Below are 22,682 nucleotides of genomic sequence, written 5' to 3' on the forward strand. Positions count from 1 at the left end.
GGCCAATCCGAGGACGTTAGTTATCCTGTCCCTGTAGCGCATTGCTAGGATTGTCTCTTCCATTCCCATGGGAGCTATGTCTGAGCCGAGGCTTGCCATAACGAAGCAGGAGGGTCAAAAATAGAATCCCTGCGATGAGTCCAAAAAATAGTGGAATACCACCAAAAATGGAGTGCACAAAATTAGGAAATATTCCCAAAATTGCCTGGAAGGGTGTTAGCAGTCCCGTAAAGACTGTCTTAAATATGCCTGGGATGCTCGTAGCACTAGACATGTTAAGGAGTTGGTCGAGCATTTGTACGAAATGCACGGGGCAATTTGTTGATAAAAGGTCATGGACCTCAGTAGCCGTCCTTGCGACTAGAAGATCATACGTCTCTTTAGATGACGTTAAAGGCACTGTTGTCTGTAAAAGCACAGATTTCATTTTGCTTAATGTATCAATTCGTATAGAATAGAGATTCAGACGAGGCCAGATGGGAGTCACTATGTCTGGAGGCCCGCTCGGGAACAATGCTTGCATACAGCATTTGACCATGGACGTTACTTCTACTAGATAACTTAGTCCGGGCGCGAGGCCACAGCACCTGTGATCCGTTCTTAGAATGTAACTCCCGTTTGCGAGTTGCATAAAGAAGGGCTCTATCTGAGTTGCAGGTGTGACTAGCTGGTGGCATGAAAGGTTGTTTGAATTCCCATCACATGCTCCGTGTAAATTAATACCCTGACACAAAAGTATACCGCTTAGTGAGTGTTTACAGTTTTCACCACTAAGAAATACATTTTTGTCGCTGTCACTATAGCAAGAATGAGTGTATGGTAATTTCCATTCGGATTTTAAGTATCCCTTACCCAATTGTTCATACTGGCCAGCAGGTATGTATTCAAGGCACTTTTTAAAGCGGAAAGTTGTTATCGGAATTGTGATAATTCCGTGTATTATCCATTCAATGACAGGACTCTCTGACATTGTCAATGGTAATCTCTCGAGTTTCTCGATGCTCAAGATTGTATAGTCTGCTCCTTTCTGTGCCAAACTGATCTGTTTATCAGTAAGGTTAAAGATGGAAAACAATGACGTTGTGTTAATTAAACGCCAAGGCACATAGCCTGAACGAAGATTTTGCAGCGTCCAGCCTAGTTCTATAATAGAGCGTAGTTGAGACTGGCCATGTTGTAACATTAGCAAATCTCTGTCTATCACATCAAAGGCAGAGGATACAATATTGTCCAAAGAATATATTCTGGAAGACAGAGTCATTAACCCATTGTCTACCACAGAAAGTGATTTCTCCAAATTAATACGATCAATTTCTCGTATCTTTTCAGCAGTTTCAATTTGCTTTACTTTCCAAGCCTCGTTGTATGAAGCATAGATGCTGGTCGCTATGAAACGCTTTTGACGCTGTTTGCGTGGTCCAAGAATGAAATCGCGCAAATCAGCACCATCTTTTAATAAAGACAAGTGTTGCTTAATTTCAGCCAGTGTGGATGTAGCTAGCCATTCTAGGCAGAGTTTACCTACACTGTATGTTGTTATTATTCCTGGATGTTGTCTCTGGGAATATCTTGAGTCTAATCTGGTCATTTTTAAACCCTGTGTTTTATTCAGGAATCTATCTTGACAGCTATTTGTGTCTGTAGGCCAGATTAACCACTTTTTCCAATCAGGATGTGTTCTGTTGAAATGTAAAATGTGTGACACGTCTAACTCATTATCTGCAGTTGCATTCTCAGCTATTGGCTTTGGTATAGACGGTGTTTTCATTTCTTTGTTCTTAGCTAGGCCAAGACAGGATGTTTGGTGTACAGTGTCATTTAAAAATAACATTTGTTCTGGTATCATGCAGGTTCTAAATAGTGCTTCAATGCCTTGCACCTGCCAATCTTTTGTACCCCAAATCGTTTTCGTTTCAATATTATTTTTCCAATAATCAAAACCAAATGTCATCATTTTGTCATAAAATGCTTCTGAATATATCAATTTAGAATTTGTCAGCATTGTTTTCATTCCTGTTTTATCTAACAGTTTGTAATAAAACGTTTCTGCATCACTTGTGTTAAACCCTGAGAAGTATTTGAATCTCTCAAAAAATGCTTTAGAACTGCTTTTAGGTGGTGTAGAACAATGTTCCCATTGGTTATACATAAAAACATTTCTAGGCTGTGCAGATTTATGCAAGTAGTGATCACCATAGTGGGTATAACAGAATAACTGCTCATAACTAGATGAACCTTGTAAATAATCATGATCTGTGAATCTAGCTGACATAACTAAATCAGACATCATGTCATTAATACTGTTAAAGTCCCAATCATCAGAGAATGTACTTGGTGTAACAAAGTCACTTAAGGAAACCTTTAGTTGATGAGGATACTTCAGGATTTCGACCGGACCATAGATCTCATAGTCTGTTTTCTCCCATACTACCCCACCAGGTATTGGAATTGCTGTGACATTTACTGTTGACAGTTCTCTTTTCTTCACGTGGGATGATCTGTGTGGTTTCAGGACTAGGTTGATGTTCTGACTTGCTGTGTCCATTGTAATATATTTTCCTTCAATGAATTTTCCCAAACACAGTACCATGATGAGCCAAAGCAGGAGGAAAAATACACCTAGACCGAACCAGAACTCTAGCCAAGGGGAAACAAGGTAGATTTTCTTCAGTTGATGAAAGAGTTCCGTTGCTTTTTCTTTAAAAGATTTTTTTGTTTCTGGCATCACTTCGGGGTCGTTTTCATCTTCAGAGAAGTTGTCGAAGTTGATGAAATAACCAGAGGCAGTTCTGTCAATTGATGGGATTGTTCTTTCAATCTGTCTCTCGGTAGCATTTTCTGATGCCACATTATTGTAGACTGGTGTTGATTCTTGACGAACTGTTTCAATCTGTGTTTCAAGAGGCACGAGTTCCATGGCATTATTGCATAGTCCTTCATTGTGCACTGCAGGCTGATCGAATGTGATGAGTCTTTCAGTTTGAACCTCTTGGATTGTTGCAAGTTTGGGTATTCTGTTGTTTCTTGGGTGTCCACTGGGCCTACTGTTGATTATAGGCCACATGCTTGTGGTTTTACCAGATCGATGGACACGATTCTGTTCTCCTTTTTACCAGCAAGGGGCGGTAGCACAACTGATCTTGTTCCGGTGACTGCCAAGACAGGTACTGCTTTTCTGTAAGAAGGCCCAAATTCCTTCTTCACCGCGATCTTTTCTCTGACTAGATCCCCAATCTTTGGAATCCAGACAGGCCTTGCTGGGGCTGTTGCGGGTGGTGCCTCGTCAGTGGTACTTGGCTGTTGCTTTAACTTTATGTTGCTTAATGATTTTCTTGTTTCATTCAGTTCCTGTAAAACAGCTAAACGGTCTTTTACTTCAAACTGCTTTGTTTCTTTTTGTACCACTGACATCTGACTATCGAGGTCCTGAACGTTCATTCTAATTCCGAACAATAGTTCGTATGGGCTGAAACCTTTTAGAGAATTTCTTGGCATGTTGTTAAGACTAGTCTGGACACTTATTAAATGTTTGACCCACCCAGCGCCTGAACCTAATACCTTCGCTGTTATAGATTGCTTTATGTCCCGGTTTTTTCTTTCCATCACACTTGTGCGATGGATAAGAATACCGCAACCCAATTCCCATGCTAGCCATGGCCCCCCTATAGGCTCGAGAGCTAAAAGCAGGACCCTGGTCAGAATGGAACGTGGTAATTGCGTATATGCCGATATGGACTCGCTAATCTTTTATAACAGTTCTAGCGTCAGCCGAGTGCTGGAGGCCTCATTATTTAAGTGTATTTCGTCTTAAACGTTGTACACTGGGACGCGCTTCTCTTCTTTGATTGCGCAGATAGACCGCCTTATGCTGTCTAGAAGGGATCCTGAAACTACACTGGCCTGTTCATTACTGCGATCTCTGTTGCAGTCTTCACAATTTTGAGCAAAACTTTGAATATCTATACTCATTCCTGGCCACCAGTACTCTGATTGCAATTCTTTCAGAGAGGCTTTGATAGTTTGGTGTCTCAGTCCCAACCCCATGTGTGCTTCCAGTAAGAGGAAGCCCCTCCTGCTCCTGTTTGGAATTACTCTATCCCCCACTCCAGGGATTCGAGCAAAAGGAACGGAGTTTGCATCGATTATGTATGCATAATTGAGTGGATAGTTTACGGGTAGTGCTGCGCAGTCGCCTTTTACGGTCGTTCTTACTGCCAGCATGGTTTCCCCGTCTATATACTTATCTGTACGCTTTTTTGTGACTACGGAAGCCGGGTTAGTTGCTTCCGTGGTGGCTGTATTAGCCAATGAATTCCCTGCAACGTGAACGCCATCACGTTGAAGACTCTGTGCGTGAATCACGTGAGTCATTTGTAGTTCTTTGTGTAAAAGAGCTACCTCGTTCCAGAGCTTTTTATGCTTTATTGTGGCACCTGTGTCATCTTTGTAGTCGTTTTCGATCCAACTCTGCAGTTTGTTATTGAAAGAATTGACGCAAAAATGAGAATCGCACACTATAAGTGTGGGGAATTCGCGTTCTGCATTTTCGAGCGCCATCTTTAAAGATCTGATTTCAGTTCTTTGAGCCGAACAGTACTTAACTGATTCAGTTTTTGTTATTTTCGGTTTGATTTTACCGCACAGCCAACGACATTTAATGATCGCACATGCTGCATCGTAGGATTTTCTCTCTACGTTGAAATGCTGTACAAAGCTATCTGTGTAGATTATACAGGCGTATTGTGGGAGAGGCAGGATTTCGATTGGCAGAGGATATTCTTCTTCATAATCTAAATCATTCAGTTCTGTGTATTGCGGGGCGAAAAAGTATTTCACATCTTCCGCTCCTAGAGAATCTATGCACTGTATCCATTTTGGATTCAGTGACACTGTAGGCAGGTTTACTGGGCTGAATAGCGCCTCGAAGGCGGATTCCGCTGTGAGGATATTAATCCGTTTGCCGTGTGCTAGTTCTCTTTCATTTGCTAATGCGATTTGCACTGCGTTCACAGTTTTTTCTGTGCGACTGAATGTTTTTTCTGCTTGTGTGTACAAGTGAGATTTAATTGAAATTGGTACCTTTTCTCCCTCATTAGAGGTTAGGTATGTGAATCCGCATCTTCCTGGGATGACTCGGATTACAAGATCACGTGTGTTGTCACGTGTATCTAACTTTGTTTTTGCTAACATGTCTGTTTGCAGTGATCTCAAAATTTCTGTGTGTTTTTGAGTCCAATTGATTTGTTTTAAATCAGGTTTAATTAGTTCGTAGAGAGGTTTAACCCTCTCTGCGTAATTTAGGATGTAAGTTCTTCCGAAATTCAGAAAACCTAGTATTGATTGTAAATTCTTCAGCGTTTTTGGAGCTTGGAGTACAGCGCACTTCTCTAAGAAGTTGTCCGCTAGGCTTTTCCCTTCACTTGATAATTCGTACCCTAAAAACAGTACTGTCAGATGGGCAATTCGGGACTTTTTAAAGTTGAATTTGTAACCCTCTGCTGCGAACCCAAGTATGATGGTGTTCACTCTTTTCAAGTGAGTATCCAAGTCGTCGTCTGTGAGATAAATATCATCTACGTAAGATAATGCTTCATCATCATAGATTTGTAGTAACTCTGTTACCCTAGCTGAGAATAGTCCTGGGCTGTTCTTGAACCCCTGTGGGAGTCGACAGAATTTTTTCTGCGACCCAAATGCGGAGAAAGCGGTCAAGTATCTGCTTTCTGGTGCAATGTTTTGACAAAAGAAACCATTAGAAATGTCTAATGTCGTTTTGTATTTTTTCCTAACTATGTTATTCATTAGGGCTGCACTATGCGAGTTTTGTACTGCAAAAGTTTTGCAACATGTATTAAGGTGTCTGTAGTCCAAAACTAGACGATATGAATTGTCTGGCTTGGAGACAGGAAACAAAGGATTGTTCATTTGAGAGGTGCATGTTTCAATCACCCCCTGGTACTCAAGTTGATCTAAGATCTCCCTGACTTGTTTTTTAGCTTCTTGCTTTATGGGATACTGCCGTTGGGCAGTTGGTTCACTTTTTAGTTGGATTTTGTGAGGAGGTGAATCCTCATCCCATCCTACATGATTTTTATACAATGCAGGTGCCTGGGCTACTGCCCATTTCCTTGCGTATATGTATTTTTTGTGAATCGGTATGTGATTCGAGAAGGCAGGCATAATTACCTCTTCGCCACGAGGGCACTCCCTGACAAACTCCGGGGGCCAATCTTTTTCAGCTAACAGAATATCATAGCCTTTTGAGAGCTTATCCCAAAATAGACCCTTAATTTTCCTAGTCTTATCACCCTCCATACGCAATGTTATTTCGTATATTTTATGGGGCTCGCTAAGTCTGGCGTCGGCAGTTTCAACCTGAATGTATTCATTCGTGTCCACTGTCTCCAGATGACTCATCAAGTTCTTGCGCGCTATACTGATCTCTGCTGCACTGTCCAACATTGTCAATGCCCACTCCCCGTTTTTCAACTGTGTCCTCAGTATTCTCGGCATGGTTGATTACTCTAATACTGGCTACCTTCTTTTTCTGAAATTGAGATTTCTTATTTTGAGCAGGTTCCTTGTCTTTGGACTTGGTGTGCTCTCCTGGGTCTGACCGTCCTCTTCTTTCCGAATTCTGTGGAAGAGATCGAGAGGGACGTGTATCAATACTTTGATATCTATCAGGTTTTTTTATATTATCCCTATTTCTAAGGTTATATCTTTTCTCAGAGGGCTCCCGTTGGGGAGACTGGCGTTCTCGAGTCGGAGTTCTTTCCCTCCGTCGAGGAGACCTTCCTCTGGACTGGAAAACTTTTTCCTTGGGAGTGGATTGTTTATTTCCATCCCAGCTCTTTTTAGGAGTATTTAAATTATTTTTAATAAATAATTTTTCAGGATTTTCGAGCAGTTGGGGCTTAACTGGTTTTCCACCCAAGCTGTCTCTACCTAATTCTTCATAGCATTTTTCTATGATTTTTGCAAGCTCAACAGGATCTTTTATATCTGTTTCCCTCAACTTCTGGCGAATCGCCACAGATGCTGCTTCTCCCTTTACATTGGCTAATAATATAGCCGTGACCTGCTTGAAGTCTTTCAGTAATTTCATACCTAGATTTAAAGCTGGTTCTGGACCGAATTCATTTTGAATCTGTTTTAGCACGTCTGGTATTACCGCCATAGACGGAACACCGTGTGTTTTTGTGTAAATGGAAGCAAAGACTGTACCCCAAGTGTCGCAGTCCTCCACGTGTGGTGCGATTCCCATAGGAAGGCAGATGGTCAAGATTCTGTGTTTCTCAATAGGGGTAGTATCAGGAAATACTGCCTCTATTTGAGTGATTTTCTGGGCTAACCAGAAAGGAATTTGTTCCCGTTTTACGGGTGTTTTACCAAGACATGACTGTATGTTCTGTGGTGTAATTTTATTTGTGTTCCCCTGATGAGGGGTCAGCTGTGGTGAATTAACAGCTGGCTGGACTGTTGCAGTCCGTATTACATATTGGACTAATTGCCTATGTATTTTTATTAATGTGTTTAGCTGTGCTAACAGCTCTTCTTTTGACATTCTTGCAATGTCAGGATGTGGTGTGTAGCTGGCTAGAACCGGCCACGTGGCTCCTGGTCTACCTAGTGGATCGAGCCTAGTTATGTGATCATTGTGTTTTAGGGCGCCATTAAACCAGAGCAGGTGCTCTTGAAATTTAAGTGGGATTTCAATCTCCTCGAAAGGAGCGTACTCTCCCGGAGGTTCCTCTATTTTGTAATAGTGAAACTCTTGTGTTATTGCGTTTACCGCTGGAAAGTTTATCCATGAATAGAATACCTCTGTCTGCCGATACTCGTGAGCCTCTATCACGAAAATTACTGTACCACCTTGAGGTGGCAGTCCGTTTTCTATAAGTTTTAAAGTTATAGATCTTCTTAACTGGACCGGGATGATAATAGCATCCGGGTCTGCTTCGAGGAGACTTGTGTCTTCCTCTATTAGTATGGAAGCTAGTCTAACTGCTTCCTCATTGTCTGACATTTTAAAAATGCAGTTTTGCAGAGTAGGTCTCCAAGGAGACAAAGATTAGATGCACAATATTTTGGAACACTGTATCCTTCAACGTTGAATAAACCGGAGCTTTACATAGGAATCTCTTCCTACTAAGGTCGGGCGGATTTTAACCTTTCACCCACTCCAGACGTCTATTGGAGTATTTACGGGTGAAAGGGGTGTGAAATATGCACGACTGAGTTACTCTACAAGTCTTACGTTAGTTTATCGCCTTACCAAACGTTGGGCGCCATGTAGTGTAGTTCCTAGTTTCCCACTAGGCCCTGCGCATTGGAATAACATAAACAGTAGTATCGACGTGGAACTGCGGATATTCCAGGCCTCCACTGACTATGCTAAACTTAATTGGGTTGTGTTACCAACTAGCTCAGAGGTCACTGGAAACTTTCTTCTCTGCATAGGAAGTGATCAGCTTCCTTGGCACAGACAAGAAGGGATTCAGTTTTCCAACAACCGTGCAACATGACAACTTTGCTCCTCAGATCAAGAGTCGATCTCTAGGGTCGTGTGAAACAATAGACATAGATTTCACTCAGTCAGTCTGGTGCAGTTTACTTTCACAATATGTAGAGAATAGAGAGCCGGGCGTGTATCAATAAAGGTTAACATTTATTGAACAGTCTTTCTTCTCATACAAGAGAAATGTATTGCCACAATTGCAATAACTGTTATTATAAAAAGTACGTACAGTAAGATAAGAATTGCGAAATAGAACTGTAAAAGCATTGATATGGTTTCTTAGCCATACAATGGTTTAAAAGTAATAAAACATTTATACAGTCATATATACATTAGGCTAACATACTCAACTGGTGCTTCTAACTAAGCCTACCCCGGTGTGCCTGACCTAAGCCTAACACGTGAGAAGGGGAGTAAGTAAGTATCTTAAGTTAAGTTGGTTTTGCCAAGGTTTGTTTCAAGAATTCTCTTCTAAGGGTTTAGTCAACACCATACCTCTGAATAGAATGATGGAGGATTGGTATCTCCTTCAGGGGTCTCTCTCGATATCCCAGTCACCCGCAAGGGTAAACCGGAAGCGCCGGGACTGGATTTCTCTGCACGAGAAAGGCAGCGGCTTCTCTCAGCGCGTCGGGAGGAAGGAGGGGTGACAGCGTCCGCGGGCAGCTGGGCTGGATGTCTTCGCAGAGGACGGCTGCACGGCTCCTCAAGCGTACTGAACCACAGTTCGCGCTGTAGCGGCGATAATGGTAATCAGTAGCTTCACCACCACAGGATAGCAGGCTGCAGCGACAGAGTGCTAGTTTTTACCAACACTGGTCATGCAGGCAGCTGGCATCAGCAACAGTAGCTCTCGCTCAACAGCAGCTAGCTTCGCATTGCTTAAGGCAACGTTGGTAATATTTATACCTGACAGGTGCCGGGTTTGACGCAAGTTTGCTGGACATAAGACGTCAATAAAAGATGTCACTAGGAAGTGGCAGCTATCAGTTGCTCATTAGAGTTCTATTACTAATCAAAACATAGCAAGCGGGGATTTCCAGGTTTTGCTAAGTTTTTATCTTGTTGAAGAACTCGGAGTGTTATCTAGGAATATCAGATAGTGACTGCTGCTCTGTCATTGCACTAATTGGTTGCAAAGGAAGTAGCAGAGAGTCATGCTGGAATGTGGCTCTGTGGCTCTGCTCGTGTGAGGCCAGAGATGACTTTTCAGAAAATCGCACTTGAACGGTTATGCCAATATAGGGAATAAAGGGCTTTATAGCCGAATAGGGGCATAAGGTCACAGTATCGATCAGGAACCTAGATAAGCACATGACATGTGACAAGGTAATGGTAAGTAGGTATCGTTGATATTGGTATTTGGCAGCACTGAGACCTTTGGTGGTGCACGCTGCAACACTTGCGTGAGAAATATCTTGAGCCTTGGCACGTATTTTTGTTTTTCAAATTAAGCATTGGTTTATGATGCCTTTTACTCCTGCTGCCCATGGGCCCATCCTATTATGAAGCCTGAACAGTAGGGCTAAGTACTACCCAGTCAGCACTAGACTCTCAGTGGCAGCTTGGGTTGAGGAGTCCAAGGCTTCTGGGGAGGTAGATTTTTTTTTTTTTTTTGGGGGAGTTTTATATAGAGCTAGGAATCGGAGCGCTTTACAACATTTGTTCATAACAGTCTAGTACACCTAGAGTGTCCAGGAAAACAGTGATTCAAAGAAGGTTCATTAATCAGTATACGTCTAGTAGTAATCGATGCAGAGTTGAAAGATTGTGGTACAAATAAGGGGGAGTAGTGTGCGGAATAGGGGTAGGTGTTGTAAGGCGTGATCTTAACGTAGTTGCTGGGTCTTCTGTCTTGAGGTAGGAAATTAAAGAAGGTCCGTTGTCATTTTGTGGGGACTCGATTGAGGAAGAGCGCTTTGAGCTGGCTCTTGAAAGCTTTGTAGGAAGAGGTCGTCCTAATATGTATAGGGATGGCATTCCAGATTTTGGGTGCATTTCCGGTGAAGGACCTAGATAAGGTCTTTTGTTTGCAGGTTTTCGGGGGGATTTGTAGCAGAGAATTGGTGCTTCTGAGGTTTCCTGTCTGTCCTGCTTTTTTCAATTTGGCAGCTAGATAGTTGGGTTTGCCAGTGTGCAGAGCTTTGTGTGTGAGGCAAGCCGTTCTGAAATTGGCCAGCATTTCTACTGGGAGCAACTTAAGCTCTTTTAGAGCGGGGGTGATGTGTTCTTATTTCTTTACTCCTGTCACCATTCTGGCTGCTGCATTTAGTGTTGTTCTGAGGGGAGCAAGGTGAAGTTTAGCCATGCCTGTGAGGGTGGCGATCCCATAGTCTAATCTGGATAGAACAAGGGATTGCGTGGCTTGCTTAAGGTCTGTTGGTGGGATGAAGGGTTTGATTTTGCTCAGTAGCTTTAAGTTGAAGAAGGCACCTTTTGCGGTGTTCTTGATGTGTTTGATCATATCCAGGTTGGGGTCTAGAGTGATACCCAATGACTTCACTGAGTCGGCTGGGATGAGAGTACAGTTGAGAGCATCAATAGACTTTATCCATTCCGTGATTTGGGGATGTCTTTTCATTGCTGGCTATGAGAAGGATTTCCGTTTTGCCTTGATTTAGTTTCAGATGGTTTAGGGACAGCCACTTTTGTACTTCTCTTAGGGTGTTGTTTAGTCTTTGCATGTCTGCTATGGAGGAGGTTTCTAGGTAGATCTGGGTGTCATCGGCTTGGAGGGTGAAGGGAATGTTGGCTTTTTTGAGGATGCTGGTGAGTGGCTCCATGTAGATGTTGAACAATGCGGGTGAAAGAACTGAGTCTTGGGAATACCTCTGATTATAGGGTGTAGGTCGGACGTGGAGCTTCCTATTTTTAGGTCTCTCCTTTTCCATTCCGAAGGAATGGAAAATGGAGAGAATTCAAGTGCTCAAAATGCTCGTCAAACCAAGGGCTTTTTGGTGCGGTTTTCTTTGAATTCACATGAATCACGTGACCAAACAAGCACGCGCATCAGCCTCCCTCCCTCCCTCCTAATTGCATTTTTTTACGGCCGCCACCACATCAAAGGGTTTCTCCCAGCGTGTGCTCTGCGGCTTCTCCTCCCCTAATTATTCATGGCTGGCCGGTTGCCGGCCGTACTTTCAGTTTCCCGGCCGCTCTTGTTAGGTCTGGGTGTCTACAGCACGGCTACTAATTCTCTCTGCTCTTCACTACTCTCCCTCCCTTCTCCGTCCTTGCCCCCTCACTACTCGCTTTGCCTCCATGGAACACGAGCCAGAGGACCGTACCACCCGCCACTCACTAAAGGGAAGAAACGTGGGGAAAAGGCCAACACACAAATAACGTAATGCTTCCTTCCAACATGCATGTATTTGAAACACTGTAGGAGTGTATAACCTTCGCCAACAAACGCCGAACACTCAAACTGGACTTTAATAACTAATTAGCGCACCCCTTTTGAGTTTAGTGGAAGATGCCTTATTTTGCCGCGAAACCGTGATCAAACATGGTCCAAACCATTGAGGAAGAGGGAGGGCTCTTTTTAGTCGTCACCTTCTCGCTAAGGTGAACGCATACCCCCAAAATAGGTCTTCCGTGTATGGGTCACTATATTCATACAGAAGAAATAAGGAAATCTCCGGAAGAGAAGCTCGTCCTTAAACTTGGTCATAGTTGAAGCTACTGAACTATAGAACCCCCCTCCACTCTTACTGTGCTCTTCCTAGTCCTGCAACCCAGTCTCAGTCTGCAACTCTATTGGTTGAAAGTAGTGAAACCCCGGGAGTGTGTATCACGTGTCTCAGTTTTCGCGCGAAATGACTTTCACTGTTCAGAAGGAGAAAGAAGTGCGTCTATCCCTTGTGCAAGTCCTGCGCACCCCAGAGACAAAGGGAACAACAAGAGTGACAAAGATTTAAAGTGAGTGGCGCTGCGAGGAATACAGTTAACGTTCTTGGTACTATGCGCTGTTTCCGTATGAAATTACTCGTTTGGCTGTAAAGGGAAAGAACCCATTAAGGAATCGTGTGTGCGTTCCCGTGGCCGTCTGACCAGAAAACGAGTCTCTCTCTGCTGCGCGCTCTCGTACTCCATTCTCGTGCATTTGAAAGCCTCTTGATTTGTTTCAGATCTTAATATTAAACTAGGAAAAATTAGTATATTTCCGTAAGTTATGGAGACGGTCGTTAGGTGACAGTTGAAAACCCATCAGCATTAAGTCAGAAAGCAAAACGGGATGAAATGACAGTCCTGAATCTAAACAGAGGGCGTGAAGACAGGAACTTGGGGCTGCTTCAAATGCAAACATAGCTGGACGTAAATACTTGAGAACGTTTAACATGGTTCTAAGTTGAGACTCTAGGTGTGGCCCACAGCACTGAGGGACACCACCACAGCCCTCAGGGACACCACCACAGCCCTCAGGGACACCACCACAGCCCTCAGGGAACCCACCACAGCCCTCAGGGACACCAACACGGCACTCAGGGACACCAACACAGCACTCAGGGACACCACCACATCACTGATGTACACCACAAAATCAATCAGGGACACCACCACATCACTCAGGGACACCACCACACCACTCAGGGACACCACCACACCACTCAGGGACACCACCACATCACTCAGGGACACCACCACATCACTCTGGGACACCACCACATCACTCTGGGACACCACCACATCACTCTGGGACACCACCACATCACTCAGGGACACCACCACAGCCCTCAGGGACACCACCACAGCCCTCAGGGACACCAACACGGCACTCAGGGACACCAACACAGCACTCAGGGACACCACCACATCACTGATGTACACCACAAAATCAATCAGGGACACCACCACATCACTCAGGGACACCACCACACCACTCAGGGACACCACCACACCACTCAGGGACACCACCACATCACTCAGGGACACCACCACATCACTCTGGGACACCACCACATCACTCTGGGACACCACCACATCACTCTGGGACTCCACCACATCACTCTGGGACTCCACCACATCACTCAGCACCATAACAGCATCACTCAGCACCACAACAGAACTGTCCTTGCTGGCTAACAACAAGAATTCCCATAGCCAATAGGACTCGCATTAGGAAAGTGTAAGCTATTGGCTTTGTAAATAACAATGCTATTAATTTATATATTTTCAGTGCCAACACATATTAAAAAAATAATTGTCATTTACAATACCAATAGCCCACACTTTCCTAATGCGAGACCTATGGGCAACGCCAGTGCTTGTTATTCTTTGGGAGCGGTTTTGTAGGAAGGAGGTGAACCACTGTGAGACCACCCCTTTTGCTCCTACCCTTTCTTGGAGAGTGTTAATGAGTAGTTTGTGGTCGACTGTGTCAAAGGCCGCCAAAATGTCAAGAAGTATGAGTAGACAGCAGCGGTTTTTGTCCAGTGATTTGTGCTCATATTTTCTTTTTTTAAATATGTTTTTATTGCAGGCAATATATAAAGCGCATGGTATCACATTGTACATTTCTATGTCTAGTGGTCACAACGTATCAATCTTCCGGCAGTTCTTTACACAGCCTATTAGCCCACATCCTGGAGGCCGGGCGGCGTGTTTCAGGATAACTTAAAGGGCGTAAAGTAATAGTCCATCGTAGCCATCTAGCAGGAGGAACTTGTGCCTGCTTTTCCTTTCATGACCAACCCTTTTAACATAACCCCCCCCCCTCTCCAACAACCAACATCTCTGCGTTAACTGAAGTAACGATTGTGGCGTATTAAATACTCCTTAGTATAGCTCGTAGTATCCATACCCTCTATGATCTTGGAGCTATTATCGGGTATTTATGCCTAACGAACAGGTTACTTACCTTCGGTAACGAAATATCTGTAAGAAACATTAGTTAGTGTTAGATTCCTTACCTTAGAATATCCCCAGGCGTCAGTCTGGATCCGGAAACTTTTGCGTAGCAGTACCCCTGCGCGTCGGTAGGCGTCGTCTGCAGGCGTCCCCTGCGGCTCCGCGTCCGTCGTCGGCGTCATGCGCTGTGATGACGTCGCTGGAGTATATAGACGCCGCCTCCGCGCGCTGACGTCAGTTCTTTGCACACAGCTTTTCCGCGCCAGAAAAAGCAGAGCCATGTGAGAACCAACACTGGTGCCATTTGAAACTAGGGCCCTGAAAGGGATGTCCTTAACCCTAGGTATCAGTTCGCAGAACGGGGAGGAAGGGTGGGTTCCGTAAGGAATCTAACACTAACTAATGTTTCTTACAGATATATCGTTACCGAAGGTAAGTAACTTGTTCATCTGAAAGAAACACGTTAGTGTTAGATTCCTTACCTTAGAATAGATACCCCAGCAATACCAACCCCGGTGGTGGGTCTGCGAACCAATACATTCCTACACCAGAAAGTCCTGGAGGACAGAACGGCCAAAGAAGCCATCCCTCCGGACTTGACTGTCCAGGCAGTAGTGCCTCGCAAAGGTGTGCAGCGAGGCCCACGTAGCCGCCTGGCAAATGTCCTGCAAATGGACTCCCCGGCCCAGGGCAGTAGTAGCCGCCGTGGCCCGAGTGGAATGGGCCCTCAGCCCAACAGGAGGCTCCTTCCGAGCCAAAGAGTAGCACGCTTTGATGCACAGAACGACCCACCGAGAGATGGTCCGTTTATGCACCGCCCGTCCCTTCTTCGCACCCACGTAGCCAACAAACAGTTGGTCATCCACCCGGAACTGGCGTGTGCGATCCACATAAAATGAAAGCGCACGTTTTGGGTCCAGACGATGGAGCCGCTCTTCATCCTTTGAAGGATGCGGAGGCGGGAAGAAGGAGGGGAGGGTGATGGACTGCCCGATGTGAAAAGCAGAAACTACTTTGGGCAGGAAAGAACGTCTAGTCCTTAGAACCACCTTGTCAGGATGAATGGACAGGAAAGGAGGTTGGACAGAAAGAGCCTGGAGCTCACTCACTCTCCTGGCAGAGGTGATGGCAACCAGGAAAGCCATCTTTAAGGTCAGGAGACGGAGAGGACAAGAATGAAGGGGCTCAAAGGGAGCACACATCAAAAAGGTTAGAACCAGGTTCAAGTCCCTGTGAGGCATCACATACGGAACAGGTGGATACATGTGTGTGATGCCCTTCAAGAATCTCGTTACAATTGGGGACTTGAACAAAGAAGGCTGATCAGGAAGCCTTAGAAAGGCTGAAAGGGCCGAAAGGTAGCCCTTGATAGTGCCCAGAGCAGAGCCCTGCTGGGCAAGAGAGAGAAGAAACAGAAGAACCTCGGAAAGAGGGGCAGAAAGAGGATCCACAGCCTTTGCTGTGCACCATGCCACAAATCTGTTCCACCGACAGGCGTATACCGACTTTGTGGAGGGACGCCTGGCTGCCAGAATTACATCACAGACTTCAGGAGGCAAGTCAAATGGCCTCAACTGCCGCCGCTCAATCTCCAAGCATGGAGGTGGAGACTGGACAGGTTCGGGTGGAGGACCGTCCCCTGCTGCTGCGACAGAAGGTCCTCCTGAAGGGGCAGGCGGATCGGGGGACCGACTGACATGCTGAGTAGCTCGGGATACCAGTACCTTCGAGTCCAGTCCGGAGCCACAAGGATAACTTGGGCCCGGTCGCGCCTGATCTTCTTCAGCACTCTGGGCAGAAGTGGTATAGGCGGAAAGGCGTATAACAGACCGCAACTCCACTCGCGCGAAAGGCATCGCCGTGCGAGCGCCGTCTTGGAAACTCCAACGCGCAGAACTGATGACATTGCGCGTTCTCTTCTGTGGCGAATAGATCTAACCAAGGCTCTCCCCATTGCAGAAAGAGGCCTTGCGCCACGTCCGAGTTCAGACGCCATTCGTGATCCATCGAGCACCGACGGCTGAGTTCGTCCGCCCTGGCGTTCAGAGAACCTGCCAGGTGTTGAACCGTCAAAGTCACGCCCTGACGTTCCAGCCACTGCCAGAGGCGCAGAGCCTCCTGGCAAAGGGTCCACGACTCCACCCCGCCCTGTTTGTTGCAGTACCACATGGCGGTGGTGCTGTCCGTGAACACCTGCACTACACTCCCGTTGACAAAGGGGAGGAATGCCTTCAGTGCTAGACGAATCGCCCGTAGCTCCAACAGGTTGATATGGAGCCGGGACTCCGCCGGAGACCAGATGCCTCTGATCTCTGCCTCTCCCAAGTGGCCACCCCAGCCCTGGAGGGACGCGTCCGTCACGACAACGTGCTCCGGTTGGGGAAGGAAGAGGGATCTGCCTCTGACCCAATCGCGGTCCGTAAGCCACCACTGCAGTTGTCTCGCAGTGCCCTCCGAGATCAAGACGTGGTCGGACAAGTTGCCCTGATGCTGGGCCCACTGAAACTTCAGGTCCCACTGCAGAGCCCGCATCCGCCACCTGGCGTGATGCACCAGAAGGATGCAGGAAGCCATCAGCCCCAGCAGCCGCAGCGTCAACCTGACCGAAACCCGGGATAGCGGCTGAAAGATGGGAATCCAAGCCTGTATATCCCGGACCCGCCGTTCCGGAGGATAAACCCGAAACTGCACCGAGTCCAGAACCGCTCTGATGAAAAGGAGCTTTTGAGAGGGACACAGGTGTGATTTCGGCACATTGATGGAGAACCCCAGGTCGTGCAAGAGGTCTGCTGTCATCTGAAGGTGGTGGACGACTGTCTGGGGCGAGCCCGCCTTCAACAACCAGTCGTCTAGATAGGGGAAGACTGAAACCCCTAACCTGCGCAGATGGGCTGCGACCACCGCCATCACCTTTGTGAACACCCGTGGGGCGCTGGTAAGGCCGAAGGGGAGCACGATAAACTGGAAGTGCTCCTGGCCTACCGTGAACCGCAGGTAACGCCGGTGGGCCGGTAGGACGGGGATGTGAAAATACGCATCCTGCAAGTCCAACGCTACCATCCAGTCTTGCGGGTCTAGAGCAGCCAAGACCTGAGCTAATGTCAACATCTTGAACTTCTCCTTCCGGAGGAAGCCGTTGACGTTCCGTAGATCCAAGATAGGACGTAGGCCCCCTTTGTCCTTCTTGGGCACCAGAAAGTAGTGGGAATAGCAACCACGCCCTACTTCTGGCCCAGGAACGCGCTCGATGGCCCCCTTGGCCAAGAGGGCTGTAACTTCCTCCTGCAGAAGTGTCAAGTGGTCCCCCGACACACGGTGGTTCTGCGGTGGCATGGCTGGAGGAGTGGTCTCGAAGGGGAGGGAGTAGCCCCTTCGGACGAGTTGCAGCACCCACCTGTCCGATGTGACTGTGCGCCAGCGGGCGTGGTGATGGCGAACCCTGCCACCCACTGGCGTCACATGGGCCTGAAAGAACGGACTAGGAGGATTTGGAGGCAGATGCTGCGGGGGAGGTGTGGCCTGACCCCGCCGTTGACCCCGACCGCCTCAACGGCGGTTTCCACGGCCGCCACCGCGTTGAAAGGATTGTTGCGGCGCGTGGCTGACAGCACGTGTGGGGACGCCCCTTCCTTGGCCACGAAAGGAGCGAAACGAACCCGTTTGCTGGCGCTGGGTCGAGAGACCCAAGGACTTGGCCGTGACCCTGGAGTCCTTGAAGCGTTCCAGCGCGTGGTCCGCCTTGTCACCAAACAGGCAACAGCCATCGAACGGCATGTCCATCAAGGCATTCTGGACATCTGCCGAAAAGTTGGCGGATCTCAGCCAGGCGTGGCGACGAATCGCCACCGTCGTGGACATCGCTCTGCCTAGCGAGTCGTCGTATCAAGACCACACCGTATGGAATATTTTGCTGCATCTCGGCCCTCAGCCACAGCCTTGCCTAGTTTTGCCCGCACCTCCATGGGGCATTCTGGCAGCAGTTCCGCGACCGTATCCCACACAGAGTGGGTGTAGCGGCCCAAGAGGCAAGCGGTGTTGCAAGACCGCAGTCCCAAACTCAGGGACGAGAAGACCTTCTTGCCATACTGGTCATACCTCTTTGATTCCCGGTCGGGCGGGGCCGACGGGAATGCGGTCTGGGAGGTTGAGGCCTGGATCACCAGACTCTCGGGGGTGGGATGGGTGGACAGGAACTTGGGGTCGTCCGGACAAGGACGGTGGTGTCTGGCCACGTTCCGATCAACAGGAGAACCTGAAGCGGGCCTGGACCACGTGCCCAACAGAACGTCTGACAAGGCTTCGTTAAACGGCAGCAGTGGCTCCTGTGGGCATGACTGCGGTTTGAAGACCTCAGTGAGGATGTTAGGCCTCACGGCCGCGACGGGGAGCTCAAGGTGAAAGGCCTTGGCAGCCCTCATCAGCACCACTGAATATGCAGCTCCCTCCTCCGACGCCACGGAAGGAGGAGAGACAAAGCCAGGGTTAGGAGAGTCGTCCAGACCACTGGCATCCCCCAATTCTCCTGTCCAGTCCACGTCATACTGGCACTCACGTGGCAGAGGGTCCTCAGACCCCTCCCAACCTTCCCCGTACTCTTTATCATCTCCATATTCGGAGTCAACGATGTAGACCGGCTCCTCGGGGTTCACAGGCCCCATCGGCGTCGAGCCCGGCATCGTGCGACGTCGGTCCGACTCCGCGTCCGGATTCGAGGAGGGTATGGGGACGGCGCCGCCCGGAGCCGGCGCCGGAGCCCCGGCCGAAGCCGGCACAGGAGAACCGGCACCGCGCGGGGACGGCGTCGGGGGTAACCCCGACGGAATCGGCGCCGGAACGGTCGGCAGACCAGCCGGCGTCGACCCCGAAGGCCCTTGCGGCGCCGGGGTCGGAACCGTCGACGGCACCGGGGCCGAAGCACCCGATGGCGTCGAGCCAGGGACACCCGACCCGCTAGGGCCCTCAGACGGTAGCACTGGGCCCGAAGGCGCCGTAGGCCCCGTCGGAGAACTGAGCGCCCTCATGGCCATGAGGAACGCATCAATCTCCTCAGGCGTCGCACCTTGCCCAGGGACCGGAGGGTATGGGGCAGGCCGCGCCGGCGACTCTCGCGGAGCCACGGGGTTGGGGGTCACCCGAACCCCCGGCCGCGTCGCGCGAGCATCGGGGGGAGTCGGGGGTACGGTGACGACGCCCCGACTTCTTGTGTTTCTTACCTGAAGAGCCCGACGAATGGTGACGACTTCCGGAGCGCTCGGCGCGGCTCCGCGACCGCTCCCTCGAACACTCCCTGGACCTCCGGCCGGACCGGGACCGCTCCCGATGCGGGGCCGACACCCGGAGCTCAAGTAGCTTGCGGGACCGCTCCCGTCTAGCCTTGTTAGTGAGAGCCCGGCAGTCGACGCAGGCGTCCACGTCGTGGTCGGGCCCAGGCACCGGAGACAGAGTCGGTGATGGTCCGTGACCGACATTGTGTGGTCACAACCGTCACAATTCTTGAAACCGGGCATCCTACCAGGCACCAAAAAGAGATTAGAAAGTTAACAAACTTGGTCAAAAGACCGGAGTACTGCTCTTCGGATCAGCGTCTATATACTCCAGCGACGTCATCACGGTGCACGACGCCGACGACGGACGCGGAGGCGCAGGGGACGCCTGCAGACGACGCCTACCGACGCGCAGGGGTACTGCTACGCAAAAGTTTCCGGATCCAGACTGACGCCTGGGGATATTCTAAGGTAAGGAATCTAACACTAACGTGTTTCTTTCAGATAGGAACCCCCCATCTCGGTGTCAAGTGTCTCTACGTCTTGTGGTTCTCCAGGCGTCCCACACTAATCTAGTGATGCTGTACATGATGTCGTGGAGGGTTAACCCATAACGTATCCTAGGGTCGCTGATGCTCTATCTAAAGCCCTTTGTGTTCCTGATGCGGTCTCCCACCCCCACTCCCCTTCCTAGAGTCCCATCACTTCTACATGTTTTCTCAGTTTGCTTTCTAGTGCTATGTGCCAGGAGTGTCAAGTATTTCAGGGTGTAATGTATCCTGGGTGCGTTGCTGTGGCTCCCTTTCAATATCTTGTTCCTCTTCCTCGTCTTGTGTCTCCAGATCTCTCAGTGATTTGTGCACATCATCTATGACATTTAAGATGGCAGTCTCTGTGCTACATTATTTTCTGAAGCCTGATTGGTGCGGGTCGAGGAGGTTGTTAATGTCCATGTGGTGGGTGAGTTGACGGAGAACACATTTTTCTAGTAATTTTGCTAGGATGGAAGATTGGAGACAGGCCTGTAGTTGTTGAGATTGTTAGGGTCTGCACCTGCCTTTTTTATTAATGGTGTTACCTGGCCTATTTTGAGGCAGTCAGGTATGATTCCTGTTTCCAGGGAGCTGTTTATAATCTCAGTCCAGATAGGGGCTAAGCAGTGTTTGAGTTTTTTTGCCAGTTGAGCGGGGAGGGGGTCTTCAATGTAAATGTAATGTAAATGTAAATGTATTTGAGCTTATATAGCGCACAGCTACCCGCAGTGGGTGTCCCGGCGCTTGCTTAGGGAACCCGTCCTGGTATTCCCCTGTGAGATAGCCCCGGCAGGGTATCCACAAGGTAAAAGCCAGGCATCCCGCCGCGAGGGGCCGTTGTGGAGATTAAGCAAGCTATTGCCCAGAGTCGCAGAGTGTGAACCCGTGAGTCGAGAAGGCACCGGAGCGAGAATTATCGAGTCCGTGGAATTTTTAGCCCAAGACCCGCCGAGGCGGGGAATTGAACCCTGGTCCAGGGCCGATCTCAGCTTCCGGGTCTGCCGCCTCTAACCCCTGAGCCACACTTCTCCACGATGAGGGTTTGGATCCGGTAGTTAGTTATATAATTTCTGTTTCAGTGGTGGGTGTAAAGGTTATCCAGTTATTGGTTGATTGGCTAGGTGGGTTTACATCTTCTTTGATGAGTAGCTGGCCTGCCTTTGAGGGATGCGAGTGGTCCATCAGTGAGAGCTCAATCTTTAGTATTTTTTCATTGAAGAAATTGGTAAATTTGTTACATAGGTCTTTGGAGGCCGGAATTGCAGCAGGTGTTGGTTTGGATGTTTGTTGTCTGATAATGTTGAAGAGTTCTTTGGGGCGGTTTTTCGCATTATTTAGTGAGTCGCAAAAGAAGGAGGATTTTTCATGCACGATGTGCTTATTATATTTCCTACGTTCCTTTTTGAGTCGTTCGAGGTGGGTTGTCGAGGGGTTGTTGTGCCAAAGTCTTTCAGCTGCTCTGAGTTGTCTTCTTTCCAGGTTTAGTTCAGTGTTGAAACACGATTTCAATGGTAGGGTCTTGCTCTTTTTTTTGTTTCAGGGGTGCTAATTTGTCCAGCATGTCGGTCAGAGCCTCATTATATTGTGTGAGGTAAGTTCTACTGTGGACCTTTCTCCTACATTGGAGGGGAAGAGTCTGCTCAGTCTTTCTTCAAGTTCTTCCAAGGGGATTGTCTCAGGTTTTTCGTCCAGTGGAAATGATCATTCGCGCGAGGAATTCGATGTGTTTTTTGATTGATGTGGAAGAGGATGAGAGGATGGTCAGACCAGTCGATAGGGAGGGTGCGATCGATGGTGATTGCATCTTCGTGGGCTATGATGGCATGTAGGATTGAGCCTTTGTTGTGGGTTTGTTCAGTGCAGTATTGGATCAAGTTGTTATTGTGAAGGAGTTCATTTAAGGTTTGTATTTGAAGGTTGTTTGTCTCATTCCAGTGAAGGTTTAGGTCTCCTAGTATTAGGTTGTTCTCGTTTGAGAGTAAGCAGTGTGAGATCAGGTCAGCCAGCTGTTCACCAAATATGGTATTGTTTCCTGGTGGTCGGTAGATGAGGTGACAGTGAAGCAATTTGTTATCCGACGTTTTGATGGTGGCTGTAAGGTATTCCAGTTTATGATATTTGAAGGAGTCGGTTTCTGTTATAGAGATGTTCTTTTTATGTATGATTGCAGTCCCTCCACCTCTTTGGTTGTTCCTGTCCTTGTTGATGATGGAGAATCCCGGGGGTATGAGCATATCGAAGATAGGGGGAAGAGGATTCATTCAACCATGTTTCAGTGATGAACATGATGTCTATGTCATGTGTTAGGATGGTTTCTGCCAGTTCTGTTGTGTGTTTGTTCGCAGATCTGCAGTTTATGAGCATGCAGTTGGCCACCTTCTTGTTGTTTAGTTCCTTATTTGGGGGAGCCCTAGGAATAATTACTTTTGGTAAGAAAAAAGTATTTATTACATATGTAAGGTATAACACAGCATACGGAAAAATACACACTAAGACCTGGTTTACTAAGGATCAAAT

The 22,682-nt window shown here is 47.9% G+C and overlaps 1 protein-coding gene across 2 annotated transcripts in view; it reads right to left on the minus strand.

Moving 5' to 3' along the window:
* The window catches only part of LOC147683316 (ubiquitin carboxyl-terminal hydrolase 50-like), a 429,720-nt gene that overhangs the window by 168,073 nt on the left and 238,965 nt on the right, over positions 1–22,682 (minus strand). The window lies entirely within an intron of this gene.

The sequence above is a fragment of the Lissotriton vulgaris genome, chromosome 11 (genome assembly GCF_964263255.1).
Source record: "Lissotriton vulgaris chromosome 11, aLisVul1.2, whole genome shotgun sequence".
Taxonomy (NCBI): domain Eukaryota; kingdom Metazoa; phylum Chordata; class Amphibia; order Caudata; family Salamandridae; genus Lissotriton; species Lissotriton vulgaris.